The sequence below is a fragment of the Microcaecilia unicolor genome, chromosome 2 (assembly GCF_901765095.1).
Source record: "Microcaecilia unicolor chromosome 2, aMicUni1.1, whole genome shotgun sequence".
In the NCBI taxonomy this organism is placed as follows: Eukaryota; Metazoa; Chordata; class Amphibia; order Gymnophiona; family Siphonopidae; genus Microcaecilia; species Microcaecilia unicolor.
In genome coordinates, this window is record NC_044032.1 from 203316777 (window position 1) to 203340842 (window position 24066).

The window sequence follows — 24066 nt, forward strand, 5'->3', positions numbered from 1 at the left end:
AGTAGAGCTGGGAGCAATGTCCTACCTACTTCCATGTGGTGCAGAGAGAAAAGAGTGTTTTCCCATTACCCTTTCATCCTCTTTCCTTTTTGTCCATGCACACCCCGAGCACGGAGTAATGTTTGCTACTTTGCAGGCAATGCAGAAGTTCGTATGAAACAGCTTTCCAGGTCCAGGAGACTCGCTTCCAGCTGAGCTGCTGTAGAGGAAGGTTCACAGCAACTTCTGGGTTCCAGGAGAATGTACTGGGGATGCAATGTTAGGTAAGGCTACGCTACAGACATGGAAATTAAAAAAAAAAAAAGTTGTGAAGGGCAAAGAGACAGGCCGATGCAGAAAGCTAGGAGGAAAATATTTTTTTCACTCAAGGAATAGTTAAGCTGTGGAACTCAATGCCAGAGGATGTGGTAACAGCGGTTATCGTAGCTGGGTTTAAAAAGGTTTGGACAAGTTCCTGGAGGAAAAGTCTAGTCTGCTATGGAGACGGATATGGGGGAAGCCACTGGTTGCCCTGGGATTGGTAGCATTGAATGTTGCTACTATTTTGGGTTTCTACCAGGTACTTGTGATCTGGACTGGCCACCTTTGGAAGCACAATACTGGGCTAGATGGACCATTGGTCTGACCCAGTATGGCTATTCTTATGTTCTTAGAAATGCGCAGCTAGTGAGAGGTCTGCACACAAGTTTCTGGGTGCAGGGTGCAGAAACAGTTTTGCACAGTAGTTAACGCTGCACAAAACCTCACATTAGATACCAGCATGAATGATAATGAGGCTATTAGCTATCTGCCCCCATTGCAGAGAATTGTGCAGAAGGCTTTAAGGTGAGCACAATGCAAGAATGCTAGATCTGAGAAGGTATAGAGAGGATTGTTCAATCTTCTGTAGTAGCATCTGTGAGGATTGAATGCCTGTTTCTTCTTTTTGCTGTGAGCATAACAGTACAGAAGATGGTTCTACACCCAGATCGAAGCAAAAAAAAAAAAAAAACTGATTCTGCGCATGTGCTGCAGTGTTGTTCTGTTCTTAAATATCTACAATTCAAGAAATGTTTGTGATGCTGATAGTTAACATTTCAGCAAATGCACAGCAAATTCTAGAAATGTTAAGTAGTAGTAGTAGTAGTAGTAAATGCTGACACTTTCATTTTATAAGGGGTAAAGGTAATGGGATTTTATATACCGCCATTCTGTGGTACAATCAAAGCAGTTTAGAATTATTATATGCAGGTAATTTTTCTGTCCCTAGTGGGCTCACAATCTAAGGGATCCTTTTACTAAGGTGTGCTAACAGATTTAGCACACTCTAATGATTAGTGTGCACTAAATGATAAGACACCCATAGGAATATAACCATTGTCTTATAATTTAGCACAAGCTAATCATTAGCGTGTGATAAATTCATTAGCACACCTTAGTAAAATGACCCCATATTTTGTCCATGCAGACAGTGCTAGCTACCTTCAGTGCAGAACCCTATGTGCATGAATCCGGCATGCTTGCCCTGATTAGTGCACAAGTTCTGTGTGCGTCAAATTAGCATATAATTTAGCTTCCTGCACTGGCAAGCAAACTTTTTACATTTTAGGTTCTAATACACGGGTTTGTGCATCAGATTGACTAATATTAAGGATTAAGGCTAGACTGAGTTTTAGGCAAAGGTAGGGTAAAAACAGATTAAAAACAAAACCTATACACCCATTTTTTGGCACGTTTGTAAATTACCACATCTTTTGCCCCAAGATTTAATTTCCTGCAGTTTCAGGAAAGGAAACAAAAATGTTTGCCAGAAAAATCTGTGCAAGAATAATCTCTTACAAGAAGATGATGGGACTTTTCCATGAACCTATAAATCCAAGTGGGAAAAAATATCGCCAAGCACATTTGCAAAGCCACATTCTCCCATATGATGATTTTGATGCGTGACTTCTGTGCCCCTTGTGAATGTTGCAGGAAATTAAATCCTTGTGCAAAGGTTACATTATTTCAACACTGTACCAGAAAACTGACAGTCGGGCCTTGTGCACTTTTTATAATTTGCTCTTCTTTTTGGCCGAAACTTAATCCTGGTTCTTAATATATACAGTTTGCATTCTGTCTTGCATTTTCTTTACCTCAAACAGTCTCCTAGTGTTTATTTCTGCTCTTGACTGCATTTGTATAACACTTGTTGCAGTTTTAATGATAAACACCTCAGCCTGACTCAGGCGCTGATGCAGAAAGCTCCTGTGGGCAGAAATGCGCAGTTACCAAGACGTCTACACACACATGACTGGGCACACAATGCCGAAAGAGGGTCAGTGCAAAAGTTAATTCACATGGTAGGCATTGGTGCACAGAATATTAGAATACATGGTAATGAGGCTATTAGTTATTCCGCTGCAATGCAGAGAAACTCACAGATTTTTAAGATGAGCATAATCCCCTTCATTCTAGAAAGTTGTGAACCCAAACTGTCGACTACCATGCAAATTTGCTCACACAACTCACAGAATGAGGTCAGTTGTATGTGTAACTTAACAGATGAATCAGATGCTAATTAGCCTTAACAGCACATTATTGGCTATAATTGGTGATAATTGACACTAATTTGCTGTTATGTCAGAAGCTAATGCTGTCACTAGAGACGATTAGCGCCGAAATAGCACCGACATTTGGGTGCGCAGAATGTTCAGAGGGCAATAACGCTGGGGACATGTGCCCCAAAGATGGCCCCAAGTGGCATTAAATTGTAGTCAACCCTGTATAAATGAGGTCCTTAGCAGTGCCCTCCCAATGCTCAGAAACAGCGCACAAACCTAACCCTGCCCTAACCGCTGGAAATCTAATGCCCAAGCTGGCGTTAGAGTGTCTGACGAGAGATTTCTCATCGGATTCGAAGGTACTACATTCCCGCAGTCTCTGACTTGGCTGCCCTGGTCACTGACTGCGGAGGTAATGGCTCCACATTATCTTGAGGTGGCAGAGGGACAGCACAAAGCACAAGAGCAAGCTGTGACTGGAACTTTCTAGATAGGGGATATATTCTCACCTGGACCTCTTTTGGAAGGCACCTCCTTTTACCCCACCAATTAGTACCGGAGAGCCGTAGAGGGAGGAAGGGGTCAGAACAATAACTTCCCAATGCTCAGCGCTAACACTGTGTATATAATTTGCATGCTATTAGTGTTGAGCATTGCAAAGCCTTTTTTGCATACACTGCCTCTATTTTATGCAAATCTAGTTCATGCATATTCACTGCGGATATCTTGAAAACCTTACTGGCAACGGGTACTCCAGGACCGACTTGGGAAACATTGCCCTATAGCACCAGAGTCCTGAGCATCAGTCCACAAATTACTGGGTGCACAACTCCAAGGAAGAGGCATGGTCATGTCAGGGGTATGTCTGGCAGTTAAAGATTACTAGCATATACGAGTCTAACTGCCTACAGTTAGGCACCAGCATTTATACCAGCCATTTGGCTGGTATGAGTGTTCACGCCTAAAGTCAGGTGCTTAAAAGCAGACTTACAGTACCATTCTACAACTGCAGTTGCCCATGTGAGAAATTTATCTCCTGGTCTGAGGAAGCATAGGAGGGTTAGTTGAGAGGATTACTTGCCATTTTCTTTCCTTATCATCTGTAAGCTAACCTGACGACGACCACCACCACCACCACACAAAGCACCCTGGTAGTCTAGCGGCCCCCTGACCCAACCACCCTCCCCCCTGACATTAAAAAAATAAATACCTAGTAGTCTATTCTATCCCCTCCCCAAATGTCCAGGAGCCTCCCCATCCACCTAAACAAGTCAAAAGGCAGGAGTGATGCCAACTTGCCCTTGCTTCTGGTACCACCATCATTCAAAATGGCAGCGCCTAACCCCTAGCAGTGCATTCTGACACACTGCTAGGAGTCAGTCTACCAAATAAGGCAATATTTGCCTTATTTGGTAAACTAACTGCAAGCAAGACATTCCATCATATCACCAGAGGCAGCTTATTGCCTTATTTGATAAAACAGTAATTAAACTCTGGAATTTGTTGCCAGAGAATGTGGTAGGGGCGGTTAGCTTAGCGGAGTTTAAAAAAGGTTTGGAAGGCTTCCTAAAGGAAAAGTCCATAGACCATTATTAAATGGACTTGGGGAAAATCCACTATTTTTGGGATAAGCAATATAAAATGTTTTGTACTTTTTTGGGATCTTGCCAGGTATTTGTGACCTGGATTGGCCACTGTTGGAAACAGGATGCTGGGCTTGATGGACCTTTGGTCTGTCCCAGTATTGCAATACTTATGTTCTTATGCACCTATGACAGAAGGCCCTGTTATGTGTCAGGTGCTACCATGTTGAATGATGGTGATGCCAGAGGCAGAAGTGAGTGGACATGGCTTCTGCCTTTTACTTTTTGAGGAAGGTGGGAAGGGTCTGAGGGTTTGGGGAAGGGATGAGCTACACCAGACTACCAAGAATGTATATTTTTTTATGTCTGGGGAAAGGGCGGTGTTTGTGTTTTATCATTTGCCAATAGTAGTGCTCACTCTTTTGAGGGAGTCACACTATTTGTAAAAAGGACACCCATTGCACATGAGTGAACTATCATGCAGGTGCTCATGGTGTATACTCTTGCAGAAAGACTGTGCCCTCTGCACTTCTATAAATGGCACGGAAATTTAGGTGCTGGGATAATGTATTCTAGAAGAATGAAATGTATTGGAATAATTGTTTTTCTGCTAACTAGGTTGTTGTATTGATTGTTGCTGATTTTTGTTATTTGCTATGTTTTAATGTTTTTTCTAATTGATTATATGTATGTTTTTTAGTTATCCACATTGGGTAAAGGCGGGATACAAATAATATAAATAAATAAAAATAAATGTACGGTAAGAATTCTGTAACAGCAATCTAAGCGGAACTGCTATTATAGAATACTAGTGATGATTTGTAGTCTTGCACCCAACTTGAGGCACGATCACCTCGCTGTTGGCAGTAAGGCACATAGGACTACATTCTATATAATGCCTGAAAAAATTAGTGCTGAAAATATTTCCACTTAGGCGTAATCTGTGAACCGTGCCTAGATTTAGGTGTGGTTTATAGAATACGCCTAGCCAGTTGATAAAATATGCCTAGCGGCTATGCCTGCGCCTAACTCAAGGTGCATCCATTTATGCCAAGTAAAACTTGGTATAAATACCGACACCTAAGTTAGGCACGGAGCAGGTGTATTTGATAATTGTGTACATAGATTTTCAGATTGCCCACGCCCATAGCTGTGCCCCCTTTATGGCAATACACATTAGAATTTACGCACAACACTTTACAGAATACACCTTGCAAGTTGTGCATGTAAATTCTAATTAATGTCAATTAGTATCAATAAGTGGCAATTATCGGCACTGATTGTCATATTAAGTCATTAAATTGCATGTGCAAATCCAGAATATGACCAGATTTGCGCTAACAATTTTGGTCGTGCTATATAGAATCCAGGGGACAACCCCCTAGTATTCTATAACATGTGCACATAACACCTAGACGTGACCCTGACCCACATATGCCCTTCCCATGGCCTTACCCCCTAGAAAATTGTGTGCGACAGAAAATGAGGGTGCAGCTTCTAGAATAGTGACTAAGGTCAGTAGCACGCACAACTGCAAAATGGCACCAGTTAACACCAACTAATACCAATTTAAGCCAATAATAGGCTAACTCCAAATAACAGCCAATTATTAAACTAAGTTGTGTGCACAACTGACCTTATTCTGTAAATTGGGTGCTCAACTTTGCACGCTTAGGGGTCCCTTTACTAAGCTGCAGGAAAAAGGGCTCTGCGCTGGCGGCAGCAGCAGCCCTTTTTCCCGCCCGCCAGGGCTCCTTTTCCCACAGCCAGTAAAAAATGGCCACGCAATAAGATAACTCTCACCGCGTGGCCATGCGGTGGAGAGCCCTTACCACCACCACTGAGGTGGCGATAAGGGCTGTGGCACTAACCCGGTGGTACGATTACTGCCAGGTTACCACCGTGCTAGTCATTTCCAGGGGTTTTCTTTTTCCACTGGAAATGGCACACACTCGGTGCGGGACTACCACCAATGGCCACATTGGGCTGGCAGTAGCCCTGAAAGAGTGAGCCCACGTTGGGCTTAGTGCCGCTCTGTAAAAGGGCCCCTAAGCTTATAATTGGACACCCATGTTTATAGAATTAGGGGATTAGTATGCCTTCTTTCAAAAAAAAAAAAAAAAGTGCGCACTCAGTGACATTGCTCCCACGACAATAAAATGGCCAAACATAAACGAATAAAACAAACATTCCTGGAAATGGCGCAGGAAACGATCAAAACCCAAACTTTTCTGGCTGCCGATCGCTACTACTGCACTCTGCACTTTTCTGACAGGGCACACTTTTTATCATTGTAGTAATTTGCATGGTTACTGCATCTAAGCAGTAAACATTTATGGGATGCTTGCATTAGAAGCCACCCGTTCAATGACTAACACATGGCTTTCTGCATGGACCCCCCCCCCCCCCCCCCTTCAGGCAGTGGACCTAAACGTGCTTTTAAGTATTTAAATTTACACAACACTTCGAAAGCTAATCAAGAAATGTATTAAGTTATGTCCAATAAAAAAGGTATCATCTTATTTTCTTTTCCATGTTTTAATTTTGTTTGATTTCTATTGATTACCTTTAAGAGTGGACTAACACGGCTAACACACCTCTTTACTGAATTTGCAGTAAACCAATAGCTTTACGCATTTATGCTGGTCAGCCGTTGGCATAACTTGGTAGCACATAGCCCATGGCTTAAAAGGACCCTAATAAATTAATAAAAGTGTGCTTTTGTTTTTTATTTTTGTTGTTTTTTTGTGATAAGACACCACCTTCTTCTTGATACTTTGACACCCTTTGGGGTTGGTGGTCTCTTTGTATATATTTTTGCTTCACCAGAAATTTGTTTGTTTTTAAAATGACCCAATCATCTGCATTCGTAGCTGTGGTGTCAGTGTTTTCCAAAACACATGATAATAAAAACATCATTTGGAGGTTATTCTCTTCTATCCTGGACTTGGTTTTCTATATTTCCTTAGAGTTTTGTCCTCAGTAGTAGACTCTAAATAGGAGCATAAAACTGAACAACTGAGTGCCAGCACAGATGTTCTGTAGAAGTAGGTACATTTTTCACAAGGGAGAAACCTGATGAACAGAAAGACCATTTTAATGACCCTAACGAATGCATCCTACACTTAGGGGCCCTTTTACTAAGCTGCATAGGCTCCTATGCGCGACCAACGCATGTCAATTTGGAATTACCACCCGGCTACCGCGTGGCCTGGGCGGTAATTTCATTTTTATTACACGCGTCCACTACATGCACCAGAAACGGACGATGCTACCGGGTGGTAAAAGACATTTGACACGCGTAGACCATTACCAGCCAGTTAACGCGTGAGACCTTACCGCTAAGGGGTCCTTTTACCAAGCCGCACTGAAAAATGGCCTGCGCTAGTGTAAGAGCATGTTTTGGATGTGTGCAGATCCATTTTTTTAGCACACCTGTAAAAATGCCTTTTTTAAAAATTTTGACCAAAAATGGAAGTGCGGCAAAATGAAAATTGGTGTGCGTCCATTTTGGGTCTGAGACCTTACTGCCACACATTGACTTAGCGGTAAGGTCTCACGTGTTAACCAGGCAGTAATGCCTTTTACCGCCCGGTAGCGCCGGGCACCAGAAAATAAAAATGATTTTCTGGCGCACATAGTGGACGCACGTAAAAAAATTAAATTGCCACACGGGCCATGCGGTTGCCAGGCAGTAATTCCAAATTGATGTGCATTGGTTGCGCTTAGGCACCTACGTGGCTTAGTAACAAGGTCCCCTAAGTCTATGAGTGGCGGTAAGGTCTCAGACCCAAAATGGTCGCGCGCCAATTTTCATTTTGCCACACATCCATTTTTGGTCAAAAATTTTAAAAGGCATTTTTACAGGTGCACTGAAAAATGGATCTGTGCGTGTCCAAAACACAAGCTTACATTAGCGCAGGCCATTTTTCAGCACACCTTAGTAAAAGGACCCCTTATTTTTGGTAAGTTGTCTATTCACAGTCCCGAAAGAATGTTTAGTTCACATATCTCATTTCATTTATTAACCACCGTTATGGCAAACACAGTCATTCACAATACTAAAATTTAAAAACAGATATCCTCTAATAAAATCTCTCTAATACAGTCATATCAAACACTCAGACACAAAGAGCCATGGTACAGACCAAGCCCTACTACACCCTTTAAAATTCGACGGCGCTTTCTTCACCTTTTATCTTACATAAACTCAGGTGAAAAGCATCGTCTTTAGCTGCTTCCAGAAAGAGGGCAGATTTTCAAAGGTGACTTATTGCCTATTTCAGGAGCTGCCACAGAAAAGGCTCCATTTCTCCACTAGCAACTAGTACATTTCATTAGTTTCAGGAAGTGTTGCCTTCATGTGAGACTGCGCCTGGCTTTTGTTTGACAATTTCACTTCCAAAACTTTTATAGACAGATATATATATATATATATATATATATATGTAGAAAATGGGAATGATTCACCTCATTTCAATTTTGGTTCTGGTTTTTTTTTTCAGGTTTGCTTCGATAGCTTTTACTTTGATGATCATTCCTCATGGAATAGGTAAGCCAGAAGGATTTTTTTTTTTCTGACAGAACAGATATTTTATTTTACATTTTCTCTTCCTCAGATATGAGTTCCAAATGCTTTATATTCCCCATGGAAAGTACAGCCAGTAGATGAAAGGATGAGAGGAGGAAAGAATTGCGTTAACTGAGAGTTTCTTTTTGTTGTTGGTGTGGTTGTTAGAGAGTTTTGTTCATACGGGGGGTTGAGAAATTCTACATTGCAGACATTATTGTAGAAATGTGTTTTCTTCTTTACAGGCAGTGAACAGGAGGATAGCCAGAGATTAGATATTACACCCAGGATGATGCAGCCCCAAAACCACAGCACTTCTTTAGAAGCTTTTAATGAGCTGCTAAGCACTTCTGAAAGCAGGAAACCGCTATTCTCCGGGGCATTTGTGCCATTCACTGGACTCACAGAGAGTAGGTAACAGAGCACAAGCTCATGCAAAGCTGCAAAGGCAATGTTTTAGAATCTGTTGCACAGTCAGGGGGTTCATAAAAAGAAATGTTTCTTTCTTTCTTTAATACATGTAGTTAAGGACATAAGAATAGTCATACTGGGTCAGACCAATGGTCCATCTAGCCCAGTATCCTGTTTCCAACAATGGCCAAGCCAGGTCACAAGTACCTGGCAGAAGCACAAATAGTAGCAACATTCCATGATACCGATCCCAGGGCGAGCAGTAGCTTCCCCCATGCCTAACTCAATAGCAGAATATAGACTTTTCCTCCAGGAACTTGTCCGAACCTTTTTTTAAACCCAGATACACTAACCGCTGCTACCACATCCTCTGGCAACGAGTTCCAGAGCGTAACTATTTATTGAATGAAAAAATATTTCCTCCTATTTGGTTTAAAAGTATTTCCATGGAACTTCATTGAGTGTCCCCTAATCTTTGTACTTTTTGAAAGAGTAAAAAAATCGATTCACTTTTACCCATTCTATACCACTCAGGATTTTGTAGACCTCAATCATATCTCCCCTCAGCCATCTCTTTTCCGAGCTGAAGAGCCCTAACCTCTTTAGCCTTTCCTCAAATGAGAGGCGTTCCATCCTCTTTATTATTTTGGTTGCTCTTCTTTGAACCTTTTCTAATTCCACTGTATTTTTAAGATACAACAACCAGAATTGATAGCAATATTCAAGGTGAATGATACAGAGGCATTATAGTATTCTTGGCCTTATTTAGCATGCCTTTCCTAATAATTCCTAGCATCCTGTTTGCTTTTTTGGCTGCCGCTGCACACTGACCACAAAGTTTCAACCTATTGTCTACAATGACATCTAGATCTTTTTCTTGGCTGCTAATTGCCAAGGTGGACCCTAGCATCAGGTAACTATGATTGAACTATTCTACCATTTGGATGCCCAGTCTTCCTACAAATTTTCATAGTTTGCATGTGTTTTAACAACTTTGAATAGTTTTGTGTCATCTGCAAATTTAATTACCTCAATTGTCATTCCAATTTCCAAATCATTATAAAAATGTTAAATAGCACTGGTCCCAGTACTGATCCCTGCAGTACTCCACTATTCACCTTCTTCCACTGAGAAAAATGGGCATTTAACCCTACCCTCTGTTTTCTGTCCAATAACCAATTCTTATTCCACAACAGAACATTGCCTCTTATCCCATGACTGTTTAATTTTCACAGGACTCTCTCAGTAAAACATTAGCCAGATTAGAGGCCCACTGAATTTCGGTTTTGGTTTCAGTGCAGAAATCTGCCCCTCCTCCCAGGCTGCCCACCACTCCACCCTCCCCAATCTCCTCCCCACCCCCACAGTAGGCCCTCCCCAGGCCTACTTTCTAAAGGCCCTGGTGGTGTAGGGGTGTTTGTGCAGGGCCGGTCCTAGGGTTTCTGGCGCCCTCCTGCAGCCTATTAGTCAGCGCCCCTACCCATCCAGGGGCGGGATTACTATGGCTCCGCCCCTACAGTAGTCACACCCCTTTTACTAGCCATGGCATCATTGAAAATATTGCACCTGTCTTCCCTTCCCTCCCCTCCATCTATGTCCAACAATTCTCTCCCTGCCCTCCCCTCCATCCACCCATGTCCAGCAACTCCCCTGCCCTCCATCCATCTATCCATCCAAATCCAGCAATTCTCCTCTCCCCGGCTGCCCCCCCTCCATCTATCCATCCATCCATATCCAGCAATTCTCCTCTTTCTCCCCTGCCCTCCCCTCCATGTCCAGCAATTTCTCCTCTCTCCCTAGGCCCTGTCCTCCCATCCATGTCCATTTTTGTCCACCGATGCTCCTCTCTCCCCTTCCCTCCTCCATCCATCCATATCCAGCAATTCTCCTCCCTCTCCTCCCCTCCATGTCCAGCAATTTCTCCTGTCTCCCTGGGCCCTGCCCTCCCATCCATGTCCATCGATCAATGCTCCTCTCTCCCCTGCCCTCCCGCTTCCATGTCCACCTGCCCGCCCTCTTCTCTGGTTTAAATCTTGTGTTTAAATTCACCTCCGACGTCGCAGCAGCTGCGCAGCGTCAGTGAAAGCGCTGCTGCCGATGTCTCCCAGCCTTCCCTTTGCTCGTTCGTTCCCTCAGTGTCCCGCCTTCTTCTGACTTCATTTCCTTGCAAGGGCGGGACACTGAGAAGGGAATGAACGAGCGAAGGGAAAGCTAGAGACGTCGGGCAGCAGCGCTTTCACTGATGCTGCGCAGCTGCTGCGACGTCGGAGGTAAATTTAAATACAAGATTTAAATGCCCTAGGGCAACGCGGGTACCGGAGCAGGAAACCGAAGGCAGGGCTGCTGTCGGGGTCCGGGAGCTGAGGTAAGCGGCGAGGGTCAACATGGCGCGGCGGCGCCCTCCAGAGGTCGGCGCCCTCCTGCTATGCTTACCTCGCTTACTGGGTTGGACCGGCCCTGTGTCTGTGGGGCAGGAGCATCCTGAATTACAAGGTAGGCCCAGGGAAGGCTAACCATGGGGGGGGGGGGGGGGGGGGGAAGCAAGTCTAGGAGGGTGGAGTGGTGTATAGCTCAGGAAGGGGGATGTGTTTTCTGTCAGGATGAGGGGGGAGGCTGACCTGCAGCAATTGTGGCAGCTGCAGGGGGCAGGGCCACATTTACAGTAACAGTTCCAGCCAGAACCAAAACAGTTGGTTTTGGTCCGCCTCTAATCTAAGTCTGCATCTCAAACACATAGTATCTGGATGACACATCAACCAAGCTGAACATTTGCTGTCAGTTTGAGCCCCAGCCCTCACATTCATCCCTTTCAACTGACCAGTGTTGATGTGCGCATATTGACAGGGCTTAGTTGATCCCACAATTCTGCTACTGCAGAGCTTGAATCATGCTAAGGAATAATGGGAAATGGCTTACCCAGAAGGCTGCCTGCTACCAGTGTTTAATCTTCTACTCCCTGCCTGCTGCTACTATCACCCACTCATGAACCAGTCATCTCCTCTAAAAGGTTATAGGGCTCTGTGTTTCTTCTTTGAGCCATCCATGGGGTAATCCTATAACCTGAGTGGCAAATACACATATAAATGGTTAGAACACCAGTGTATATGTGCACATACACATGTAAATGTCAAAATACTGCTTGAACAATATTCTGTAAATATATGCATACCTTACATAGTGGATATTTTTCAGGTGGGGCTATCCAGAGGTGAAACTCACAATTACACATGTACTAGGGCAGTGTTTCCCCAAGTCCAGTCCTGGACTACCCCTTGCCAGTCAGATTTTCAGGATATCCACAATTAATATGTGTGAAAACGATTTGCATATGATGGAGGCAGTTTATGCAAATCAAGTTCATGCATATTCATTGAGGATATCCTGAAAACCTGACTGGCAAGGGGTAGTCCAGGACTGGATTTGGGGAAACACTATACTAGGAAATTCTATATATGGTGCCTAGTATTATACACTATTGCTGCACAAAAAAATCAGCGCAGAAAAGCGTTATAACAGAATCAAGACGTTGAAATGGCCCAAAAACAGCAGATCCGCACAGAGCTACACTTACATTACCTGTTATAGAGTAGTGCCTAAGTGTTTCCACAGTGATCTGAAAAGGCAGTGCAATGATGGGAGGGACATGGACGGGTTAGGAGCGTTCTCTTAAAATGTGCGCAGCAGGGGCGTAGCTACGTGGGGCCATGAGGGCCTGGGCCCCGCAGATTTGGCCCTGGACCCCCATGCCGATGACCATCTCGACCCTCCCCCCTCCCGCCGCCAACCCGCCGTCGCCGTCTGCTACCTTTGCTGGCAGAGGATCCCAACCCTCACCAGCCGAGGTCCTCTTCTTCCTTTGTTCTGTTTCTGAGTCTGACGTCCTGCACGTCAGACTCAGAAACAGAATGAAGGAAGAAGAGGACCTCGGCTGGTGGGGGTTGTGGTCCCCCGCCAGCAAAGATAGGTGACGGCGACGGCAGGTTGGCGGCGGGAGGGGGGAGGGTCGAGAGGGTCATCGGCAGGGGGGTCCAGAGGGTCGGCGGCGGGGGGGTCAATGTTGGTGCAGGTGGTGGCTGCGGGGGGGGGTGTCGGCAATGGCGGGGGGGTCGGCGGCGCCAGGGGGGGCTAAAATGTGCCCCCTCACCTCGGGCTCTGGACTCCCTTCCCGCCGAAGTCTAGCTACACCCCTGGTGTGCAGTTATAGAATTCCAGGGATCAGCACCCAACTTGCACGCTAGGATTTACTCCTGGTTTTAGTTGGTGTAAATGCTTTGGGTGCGGATTCCGATGCTACGTGGTAATCTATAAAGGGGATCCATTCCGGAGCTGATTTTTTTTCAATGCCAGTTTTTCAGTGCCATATACTGAATCCAGTCTGTAATGTATAGAATACTATAAGCTATGGGGGAGATTTTATATATATGGCGCCTGAAAAATCAATGCGGAATAAAATGACTCCTCAGCATATTCCCTAAGGATGCCTAAATATTATAGAAGAGGCTTAAATTTCTGCGAGGTATATAGAATACACTGAGTGGCTCTCCACATGACCAAATTTAGTCACGGCCATTTACTCCAAGTAAAACCTGGTGAAAATGCCTGCTCCTAAATTATGCATGGAGCAGTTATATTCTATAACCATGTGCATAGATTTTTGGAATGTCCACAACATGTCCATTTCCCCGCCCATAGCCACGCCCCTTTTTGGATGTGCGCATTAGAATTTAAGCGCAGTGTGTTACAGAATACGCTTAGCGAGTTATGTGCTTAAATTCTAATTATTGCCAATTAGTGCTCATAATTGTTTGTTAAGCACTATTATCAATGCTGATTGGCTTGTTAAGCCAATCAAGTTACATGCATTCTTATAGACTACGCTTGGATTTTGGCACAGAATGCTGGGCACATTATATGGAATTCGGGAATATCTCTAGTATTTAATTAAATGGTCAAACACTTATGTCTGAGTGGGAGCTATAATAAATATTTCAAACAATCGCTCTACACTCTATTAAATTGAAAAGATACTGTGACATGCGTCAAAGAGGTCCGCACCCTGATGCAGCTGGGATTCAATACCCTGCGAAACATGGTCTGTGTAGGCAGCGGATCTGGAGACTCAGTATAAAAACTAAGGGCGCTGTTTACTAAGCTGTGCTGTAGGCACGCTAGCATTTTTAGCACGCGCTAAAAATGCTAGCGCATCTTAGTAAACAGGGCCCTAAGTTATTTAAATAGTTGTAATAGAGGTTGAAATAAATGAAAGTAGTGCAAAGTAGAGAAAATGAAGCCTGCTAAAAAAAGTATTTCTGACCGATGAAGAGGTGTGCAAGTCATGAGTTGTATATTCATGTGAAATGAGTCACCGCTGAGGTCATTGATAAATAACTACAAATTGTGAATAGAGTGCAGAGTGAGTGTTTGAAGTATCTCTAGTATTTAAGCATGATCTTCTGCTCCAGCTCTATGACTAGCGTAAGTGCTCATGCATATCTGCTTTCATGCGTATAGACAGGGTTTTGCTAATATTCTGTAAGGGAAAGTGGACAGGTGCTGGAGCCGACTAAACTACAGCCATTTAAGTGTGATATTCAGCACTTAGAGCCAGATGCACAAAACCTAACGAGCCCACAACTTGCGTTTTAAACTGGTTCCAGGCAGTTTAAAACGCAAGTAGTTTACCGGGGCATGCACCAAGGGCATTTTTCCTGTCATGGTAGCAGGCAACGAAAACGGAATGCAAATTGTCTAAAGGCTATTATAATGAGCTGCAGTACTGTTGCAGCTCATTATAATGAGATGCACTACCATTTTTCCGATTCCCTTACCGTGGAAACCCTAACGTGAGGTCTGCACCTCTCGTTAGGGCTCCTGTGAGGGAATCGGAAAGGAAAAGAGCCCCAAAAAAATTAAAAAAGGAAGAAAAAAAAGCAGCGAGCACACGTGAGGGGCATCCTTTAAGGACGTACTCTGCCTGCGCTTGTGAGGGACATCTTTTCGCCGTTTTTTTAAAAATTATTTTTGTCTCCCCTGCGCTGCTCACCTTCTGTAGCAGCGAGGAGAAGGGATTAGGGAATCGGGGACCTGCGACTCGAGTCGATCCGGAGTTCGGGACGTCCCTTTCCATTATGCTCCTCTTCCAGGTCTCTTCAGCCAATCAGAGTGCATGTAGCTGACACCAGCAAGCTAGATGCGCTTTGATTGGCTGAAGAGACCCAAGAAGAGGAGCATAACCGAAAGGGACGTCCCCGATTCTCCGACTGGCTACTGAGGTAATGGTGAATGCAACGGAGCTACAACGAGTAGCTCATTTGCATTCCCTTTCCTTAGTGAATTCCCGTTCCCTACCGATTCGCTATGGAATCGGTAGGGAACGGGAATTACCGACAACTTTAATGCATCTTCCTCTTAGTTGTCTATGGAACACCACATAAAGATACAACTTACTTTTATATGGTCCTATTTATGCAGTTACCCTGGCCAGTTAATTGTTGAATATCTTTTAATTGGATTTTGCTCACACCTTTTTCAGAAGTAGCTCAAGGTGAGTTACATTCAGGTATACTGGGTAATTCTCTGTCCCTGGAGGGCTCATAATCTAAGTTTGTACCTGAGGAAATGGAGGGTTAAGTGACTTGCCCGAGATCACCAGGAGCAGTAGGGGGATCTGAAACTCCGGATGTCAAGACCAGTACTCCAACCACTAGGCCACTCCTTGTATACTGGCCAACTACCAACTCACTCCCAAAATAGCTGGGTTTGAATTAGGCGCAAATCAGTTAAGTGCCGCTGAAAATGACCGGTTAGCCCCGAACAGGTGATTTAACCAGCCAGGAGACGTTTCTGGTCAGTTAAATTGCTTTGAATATCGACAGAGTTCCAAAGTAAAGCGGCATTATAACAGAAATCTACATCAAAAGACCTCTTGTAATGAAGTCATTTTAGCAACAGGAGAAATAACTTAAATAAACAAAACAAAACAGGAGTCCAATGGCCAATGTGTCATGTCTCTTACCTCAACGCAAGCGGCGTCCTCGGGCTGCGCAGGGTCCCCTCTACACGCACACTTCACTGGCACTGCCTGAGCCATGTGTGTGTAGTCCTCTCTGGGTTTGTTCAGAGAGCAGTGGTTGCATTCTCCTTAATTGCTTTGCTTCCATGCACCTGTTTCTGCTCTCTCTCTCTCTCTCTCTCTCTCTCTCTCTCTCTCTCTCTCTCTCTCTCTCTCTCTCTCTCTCTGCCTGGCTTCCAGGCTCCTTGATTGCTTTGCTTCCACCTACCTGGGACTGCTTTCCTCTGCCTGGCTTCCCTTGCTTCTCTCCTATTGGTCTTCTGGTTCCTCCTTCTCCTGCTCTTGTACTATGGCTGTGCCCCTTCTCCCTGCTGATGTCAGACGCTAGCACTTTATCAGCTGAGCTCTCCCTGGACTCCATGCTCCAGCTTCTACTTTGGTAGGTGTTTCTAACTCTGTAGTCTGCTTCTTATCTACTGGTCCCTCGTTGCTGACTTTGCCTGTACCTGGATTACCCTTCTGCATCCCGCCTACCTACTGACTTTCGCCTGTACCTGGATTACTCTCCTGCCTGCTGCCTGCCTACTGATTTTCACCTGCATCTGAATTACTCTCTTGCCTGCTGCCTGCCTACTGACTTGCCTGTACCTGGATTACTCTCTTGCCTGCCGCCTGCCTACTGACTGCCGCTTGTACCTGGCTTACTCTCTTGACCTGCTGCTTGCCTGGCCGATACATTCATCACCCCGCTTCCAGGCCGCCCGCACCTAGGGGCTCAACCTCTGGGGAATGGCGGTCAGCACAGGTGAAACCCGGGGTTGTCCAGTCGACAAGCAGAACCTGGTCCGAGTACCAAGCTCAGCAGTTCTCTACTTGGTACAAGAACTCACAAGTTGCAGAAATGTAAGAATCAAAATAATGAAATTTCTGTTACAGATATGTCTATATATAGTACTTTACAGAATGGGGGCACAGTCCTATAAAGTGCTGAACTATTCTATAACGGCAAATGTGTGTGCCAAAGTCATAGAATATTAGGGTAAGTGGAGAATGACGCAGCCATATTTACATAAGTACATAAGTACATAAGTAGTGCCATACTGGGAAAGACCAAAGGTCCATCTAGCCCAGCATCCTGTCACCGACAGTGGCCAATCCAGGTCAAGGGCACCTGGCACGCTCCCCAAACGTAAAAACATTCCAGACAAGTTATACCTAAAAATGCGGAATTTTTCCAAGTCCATTTACTAGCGGTCTATGGACTTGTCCTTTAGGAATCTATCTAACCCCTTTTTAAACTCCGTCAAGCTAACCGCCCGTACCACGTTCTCCGGCAACGAATTCCAGAGTCTAATTACACGTTGGGTGAAGAAAAATTTTCTCCGATTCGTTTTAAATTTACCACACTGTAGCTTCAACTCATGCCCTCTAGTCCTAGTATTTTTGGATAGCGTGAACAGTCGCTTCACATCCACCCGATCCATTCCACTCATTATTTTATACACTTCTATCATATCTCCCCTCAGCCGTCTCTTCTCCAAGCTGAAAAGCCCTATCCTTCTCAGCCTCTCTTCATAGGAAAGTCGTCCCATCCCCACTATCATTTTCATCGCCCTTCGCTGTACCTTTTCCAATTCTACTATATCTTTTTTGAGATACGGAGACCAGTACTGAACACAATACTCCAGGTGCGGTCGCACCATGGAGCGATACAACGGCATTATAACATCCGCACACCTGGACTCCATACCCTTCCTAATAACACCCAACATTCTATTCGCTTTCCTAGCCGCAGCAGCACACTGAGCAGAAGGTTTCAGCGTATCATCGACGACGACACCCAGATCCCTTTCTTGATCCGTAACTCCTAACGCGGAACCTTGCAAGACGTAGCTATAATTCGGGTTCCTCTTACCCACATGCATCACTTTGCACTTGTCAACATTGAACTTCATCTGCCACTTGCACGCCCATTCTCCCAGTCTCGCAAGGTCCTCCTGTAATCGTTCACATTCCTCCTGCGACTTGACGACCCTGAATAATTTTGTGTCATCGGCGAATTTAATTACCTCACTAGTTATTCCCATCTCTAGGTCATTTATAAATACATTAAAAAGCAACGGACCCAGCACAGACCCCTGCGGGACCCCACTAACTACCCTCCTCCACTGAGAATACTGGCCACGCAATCCTACTCTCTGCTTCCTATCTTTCAACCAGTTCTTAATCCATAATAATACCCTACCTCCGATTCCATGACTCTGCAATTTCTTCAGGAGTCTTTCGTGCGGCACTTTGTCAAACGCCTTCTGAAAATCCAGATATACAATATCAACCGGCTCCCCATTGTCCACATGTTTGCTTACCCCCTCAAAAAAATGCATTAGATTGGTGAGGCAAGACTTCCCTTCACTAAATCCGTGCTGACTTTGTCTCATCAGTCCATGTTTTTGTATATGCTCTGCAATTTTATTCTTAATAATAGCCTCCACCATCTTGCCCGGCACCGACGTCAGACTCACCAGTCTATAATTTCCCGGATCTCCTCTGGAACCCTTCTTAAAAATCGGAGTAACATTGGCTACCCTCCAGTCTTCCGGTACTACACTCGATTTTAGGGACAGATTGCATATTTCTAACAGTAGCTCCGCAAGTTCATTTTTTAGTTCTATTAATACTCTGGGATGAATACCATCAGGTCCCGGTGATTTACTACTCTTCAGCTTGCTGAACTGACCCATTACATCCTCCAAGGTTACAGAGAATTTGTTTAGTTTCTCTGACTCCCCCGCTTCAAATATTCTTTCCGGCACCGGTGTCCCCCCCAAATCCTCCTCGGTGAAGACCGAAGCAAAGAATTCATTTAATTTCTCCGCTACGGCTTTGTCCTCCTTGATCGCCCCTTTAACACCATTTTCGTCCAGCGGCCCAACCGACTCTTTGGCCGGTTTCCTGCTTTTAATGTATCTAAAAAAATTTTAGGCATCACATCTCTAGAAGGAATAAATGCACACTCCTAAATGTTGACACTAACAAGTGTAATTTAAAGTTATGTGCATGCTTTTCTTGCAGTTACACAAGAAGGACTAGATTCTATATATGGCACAAAAAAATTAGCGTTAACCCCTGAACTCTATATAGCGTGCTTAGAGTTCCATGCTGAAATCCATGCATATTCTCTATAACAACGTGCATAACTTAATTGGCTTAATAAGCCTTTTAGCATTTTTAATAGCACTTAGGGGCCCTTTTACTATGGCGCGTAGGCGCCTACGCATGTCCAACGCTTGTCAAATTAGCACTACCGCCCAGCTACTACGTGCTCCAGGTGGTAATTCCATTTTTGGTGCGCCCAAAACATGCGGTAGAAAATATTTTCTATTTTCTACTGTGTGGTGCTAACCCAGAGGTAATCAGTAGTTTACACACATTATACACTTACTACCTGGTTAGTGCATGAGACCTTATCCCTAAGTCAATAGGTAGTGGTAAGGTCTCAGGCCAAAAATGGACACGCGCTGGTTTTAATTTTGCCACATGTCCATTTTCTGGCGCACAAAAAAAAATGCCTTTTTTCCAGGCGCGCTGAGGAAATGGACCAGCGCACATCCATAACACGCGCCTACACCAGCGCAGGCCACTTTTAGGCGCACCTTAGTAAAAGGGCCCCTTAAGGAGCAATAAAGAGCACTAATTGACAATAATTAGAATTTAAGCGCACAACTCGCTTAGCCTATTCTGTAAAGCAGTGCACCTAACTTCTAACACACACAGGCAAAAAGGGCATGACTGTGGGTGGGGAAATGGGCATTTCATGGGTGTTCCAAAATGGACACCCACTGTTATAGAATATGGCCCTCCGCAGCTAAATCTACGTACTGGGATTTAAGCCAATGTTTTCATTGTTGTAAATGGAGGCACATGGATTTAGGTGCTACGATTTCCACCTAAGCGTATTCTATATACCATGCCTAAATCTTATAGAATACGCTTAGGCGGAAATGTTTTCAACACAGATTTTTTAGGCACTATACATAGAATCCCCCCTAAGCACTCCCCCCTTCAATCTGTTCAGAATTCCTTGGCATGTCTTATTTGCCGCCAGAGCCGATATGCTCACATCAGCCCTCTCCTGAAGTCACTTCACTGGCTTCCGATCTGTTACCGCACACAATTCAAGCTTTTCCTACTAACCTACAAATGCTCTCACTCTGCTGCCCCTCCTTACCTCTCAACCCTTATCTCCTCCTACATTCCTACCCGGAACCTCCGCTCACTGGACAAATCCCTCCTTTCTGCTCCCTTCTCCACCTTGGGTAACTCCAGACTCCGCCCTTTCTGCCTCGATTCACCCTTTGCCTGGAATAGACTTCCTGAACTGATACATCAGGCCCCATCCCTACCCATCTTCAAATCCTTGCTCAAAGCCCATCTTTTCGACTCTGTTTTTGGCACTTAACCTAACCATTACTCCTCTATTCAATACCACTACCAATCTGTCCGTATTATGCATTTGCATACCTTAATTGTCTTTAGCTGTTTAGATCTAACAGTCTGTCCCTATGAACTTTTGTGTAATCAGATGTACTATGCTGTCCTAATTTGATTGTCTCTGTTGTTGTCCTTTAGATTGTAAGCTCTTTTGAGCAGGTACTCTCTCTCTCTTCATATTTGACTGTACAGTGCTGCGTAAGTCTGGTAGCGGTTTAGAAATGTTGAGTAGTAGTATTAGTAAGCACTATACCATAAATGGCACTCTGAGTTGGGCGTCATTTATAGAATAGCATTTGCTGTGGGAATCCATGCTGAATTTCAGGTACAAGGATTTACACCAACTGAAACCTGGTGCAAATTCTCATACCTAAATTAAGCGTGGATCGGCCTTGTTTGGTAACACTGTGCGCAAATTCCAGGAACACCTTGACCTGCCCATGCCCCTCCCATTGCCAAACCCCCTTTTCAGATCCATGTGTAAAATTTTGCGTGCGCATCTTTATAGAATAGCGACTATAAAGATGTGTGCGTAAATTCCACTTATTGCCAATTAGCACCGATAATCAATTTTTACCGGCCAAACTGGGCAATCAAATGGCAGATGATGTTTAATATGAGCAAGTGCAAAGTGATACGTGTGGGAAAGAGGAACCTGAACTATAGCAACATGATGCAAGGTTCCACATTAGGAGTCGCCAACCAGAAAAAGGATCTAAGTGTCATCGTTGATAATACGTTGAAACTCTCTAATCAGTGTGCAGGACGGCTAAGAAAGCAAAGAGAATGTTAGGTATTATTAGGAAAGGAACGAAAAACAAAAATGAGAATGTTATAATGCCTTTGTATTGCTCCATGGTGCCACCTCACCTTGAATACTGAGTGCAATTCTGGTCACTGCATCTCAAAAAACATATAACGGAATTAGAAAAGGTACAAAGAAGGGTGACGAAAAAAGATGAGACAACTTCCCTATGAGGTAAGGCTAAAGAGGCTAGGGCTCCAGCCAGTGCCATAGCGAGGGCGGCTGACAACCGGGGCAGGTCGTCGCTGTGCACCCCCCCCCCCCCAGAGCGCATTCTTACTAGCATAGGAAAACGGGGAGCGGGCAAGAGGGACGATCAGCCCCGACTGCACGTAGCTGGGAGCTGTGTCGACTTCGCTGGTTCCCTGCTCTCTCTGCCCCGGAACAGGAGATAACCTGTTTCGGGGCAGAGGGAGCAGGGAACAAGTGGAGCCGACACCCCCCCAGCGGCGTGCACCTGGGGTGGACTGCCCCCCCCCCCCTTCCTACGCCACTGGCTCCAGCTTAGAGAAGAGACAGCTGAGGGGGGAAATGATGAACATCTATAAAAATACTGAGTGGAGTGGAATGGGTAGATTGGAATCGCTTGTTTACTCTTTCCAAAAATACTGGGACTAGGGGGCACACAATGAAGCTACTAAGTACTAAGTACTAAGTAGTAAATTTAAAACAAATCAGAGAAAATATTTCTTCACTCAACAAGTAATTAAACTCTGGAATTTCTTGCCAAAGAATGTGGTAAAAGCAGTTAGCTTAGCAGGTTTAAGAAGGTTTGGATAATTTCCTAAAAGAAATGTCCAGAAGCCATTATTAAGATGGACTTGGGAAAATCCATTGCTTATTTTTAGGATAAGCAGCATAAAATCTCTTTTACTCTTTTGGGATCCTGCCAGGTAGTTGTGACCTGGATTGGCCACTGTTGGAAACTGGATACTGGGCTTGATAGGCCTTTGGTCTATCCCAGTATGTTCTTATTATCGTCACTAATTGGCTTGTTAAATAATTATATTGCATGCACAATTTTTAGCGCCATATATATAGAATTAGGAGGTAATGCACCTAGGTGCTACCTTATTGAATAGCACCTTGCAGTTATGTATGTAACTGCTGTTTACCCCAATTATGACACATAACTTCTGTTTTAGCACTTAAAGTTACGTGCTAAATTGGCGTCTAATTTTTGGTGTACTATATAGAATAAGGGAGTGAGTGACAGAGCTGTTACAGGTCAGTTCTGCATAAATGGTTCACTATCTGAAGGTATGCACTTTAGCTTTTTTTCTTATTCTGAGGGGGGGGGGGGGGAAGACGTTTGGGCCAGTGTGGAAAGATGTTTAGCCTTGTAAAATCGGTTACTAGAAAAATATAAAAATTTTCTTCTCATTTTGCAGGATATTTGAAGATAGCCTCTAATAAGCAGCTATCACCAAAATGAATTTCCTCCTTCATGTGGAAAGAAAATAGTGTGTAGCATGATAAGGAATCTGCAGTGTGTCATAGGGTGACTTTTAGCTAAATCCATATAGATTTCATTACCTCATTTTTATGTTGTGAATTACAAGCTGTTCTTTGATTTTTGCGAGCACAAGGGCATTTCTTTTCATTCGTAGCAAAATTAGCTCCAGGTTTGCCACACAAGAAGATGTGAAGTGTAGAATTTGAGAGTTATTCCTTGACCAGTTTACTAATCCCAGGCAGTTTGCCTTTAATCCTTATCCAAACAAAAGGAGCTTAACTGAACAAACACTCCTAACAGGCAGCTAATTTATTACCCCCCTAGGACCATACAATTAGACCTTCTAGCCTTTGGGGAGGAGGGGGAAATCGAGAATGCTTGTCAAACATGCACTTCTGTCTTGCAAATGGTAATGGCTGATTTAGGGCTTTTATTACAACAGGCAGCAAATTAAACAGAAACTGCTGTCAAAATGGAGGAACTTGTATTCTTGGAAGTTTTTGTGCCTGTCCAAAACATTTCACCGGTCGACACTGTGAGCACGATGAAAGGAGAAAGTAAGTGAGGGCTTGGGATACAAGAGACCCCTTTTCACAATTAAAAAAAATAGACCCCTCAATGCACGATTGTTCATTTTTTTTTGCTCTCTGCTAGGAACTGCAGCAGCTACATCAAGCATGGAGATTGGATACACAAAGGTTGTCAGTTGTGTAGGTGCGGTTATGGGACCCTGCACTGTTTTTCAGCACCTGCACAGGAGAACTGCGGTAAGAAAATTGTCCTTTGAGTTAGACCGAGTTTTCTTCCAAAACAGGAGTTGTAGCAAGTGTGTTGGTCAAAGAGGAAGCTAAAGTCTTTACCCACTTTGATAGATGCCTTCTCTGAGACCTACAAAACTCCAGTTGTAATATATAACTTTTTAAGACTCCTTAATTTCTGTCTTACATCATAGTTGAAATAATTTTCTGTTAAAGGGGTCCTTTTACTAAGCTGCAGAAATCAGTAACACATGCTTACTGTAGGTTAAAATCCACTACTACAGGGTGCACTCAGGTGTCCTGTAGTAGTTTTCAGATTGGTGGACAGTTCCCACGTACTAAAAAATAGAAAGTATTTTATAGCGCTGGGGTGTGTTTGGGGGCAGAGAGTAGGCGACCCAGCGCTATTCGGTTAGCCCAGCTGAATTGCCGTGCACTAACCAATTAGTGCATGGTTA

At 44.2% G+C, this 24066-nt stretch overlaps 1 pseudogene; it reads left to right on the forward strand.

Annotated features, from left to right (window-relative positions):
• The first annotated feature begins 760 nt into the window (after positions 1-760).
• The window catches only part of LOC115461909, a 107323-nt pseudogene continuing 84017 nt past the window's right edge, over positions 761-24066 (forward strand).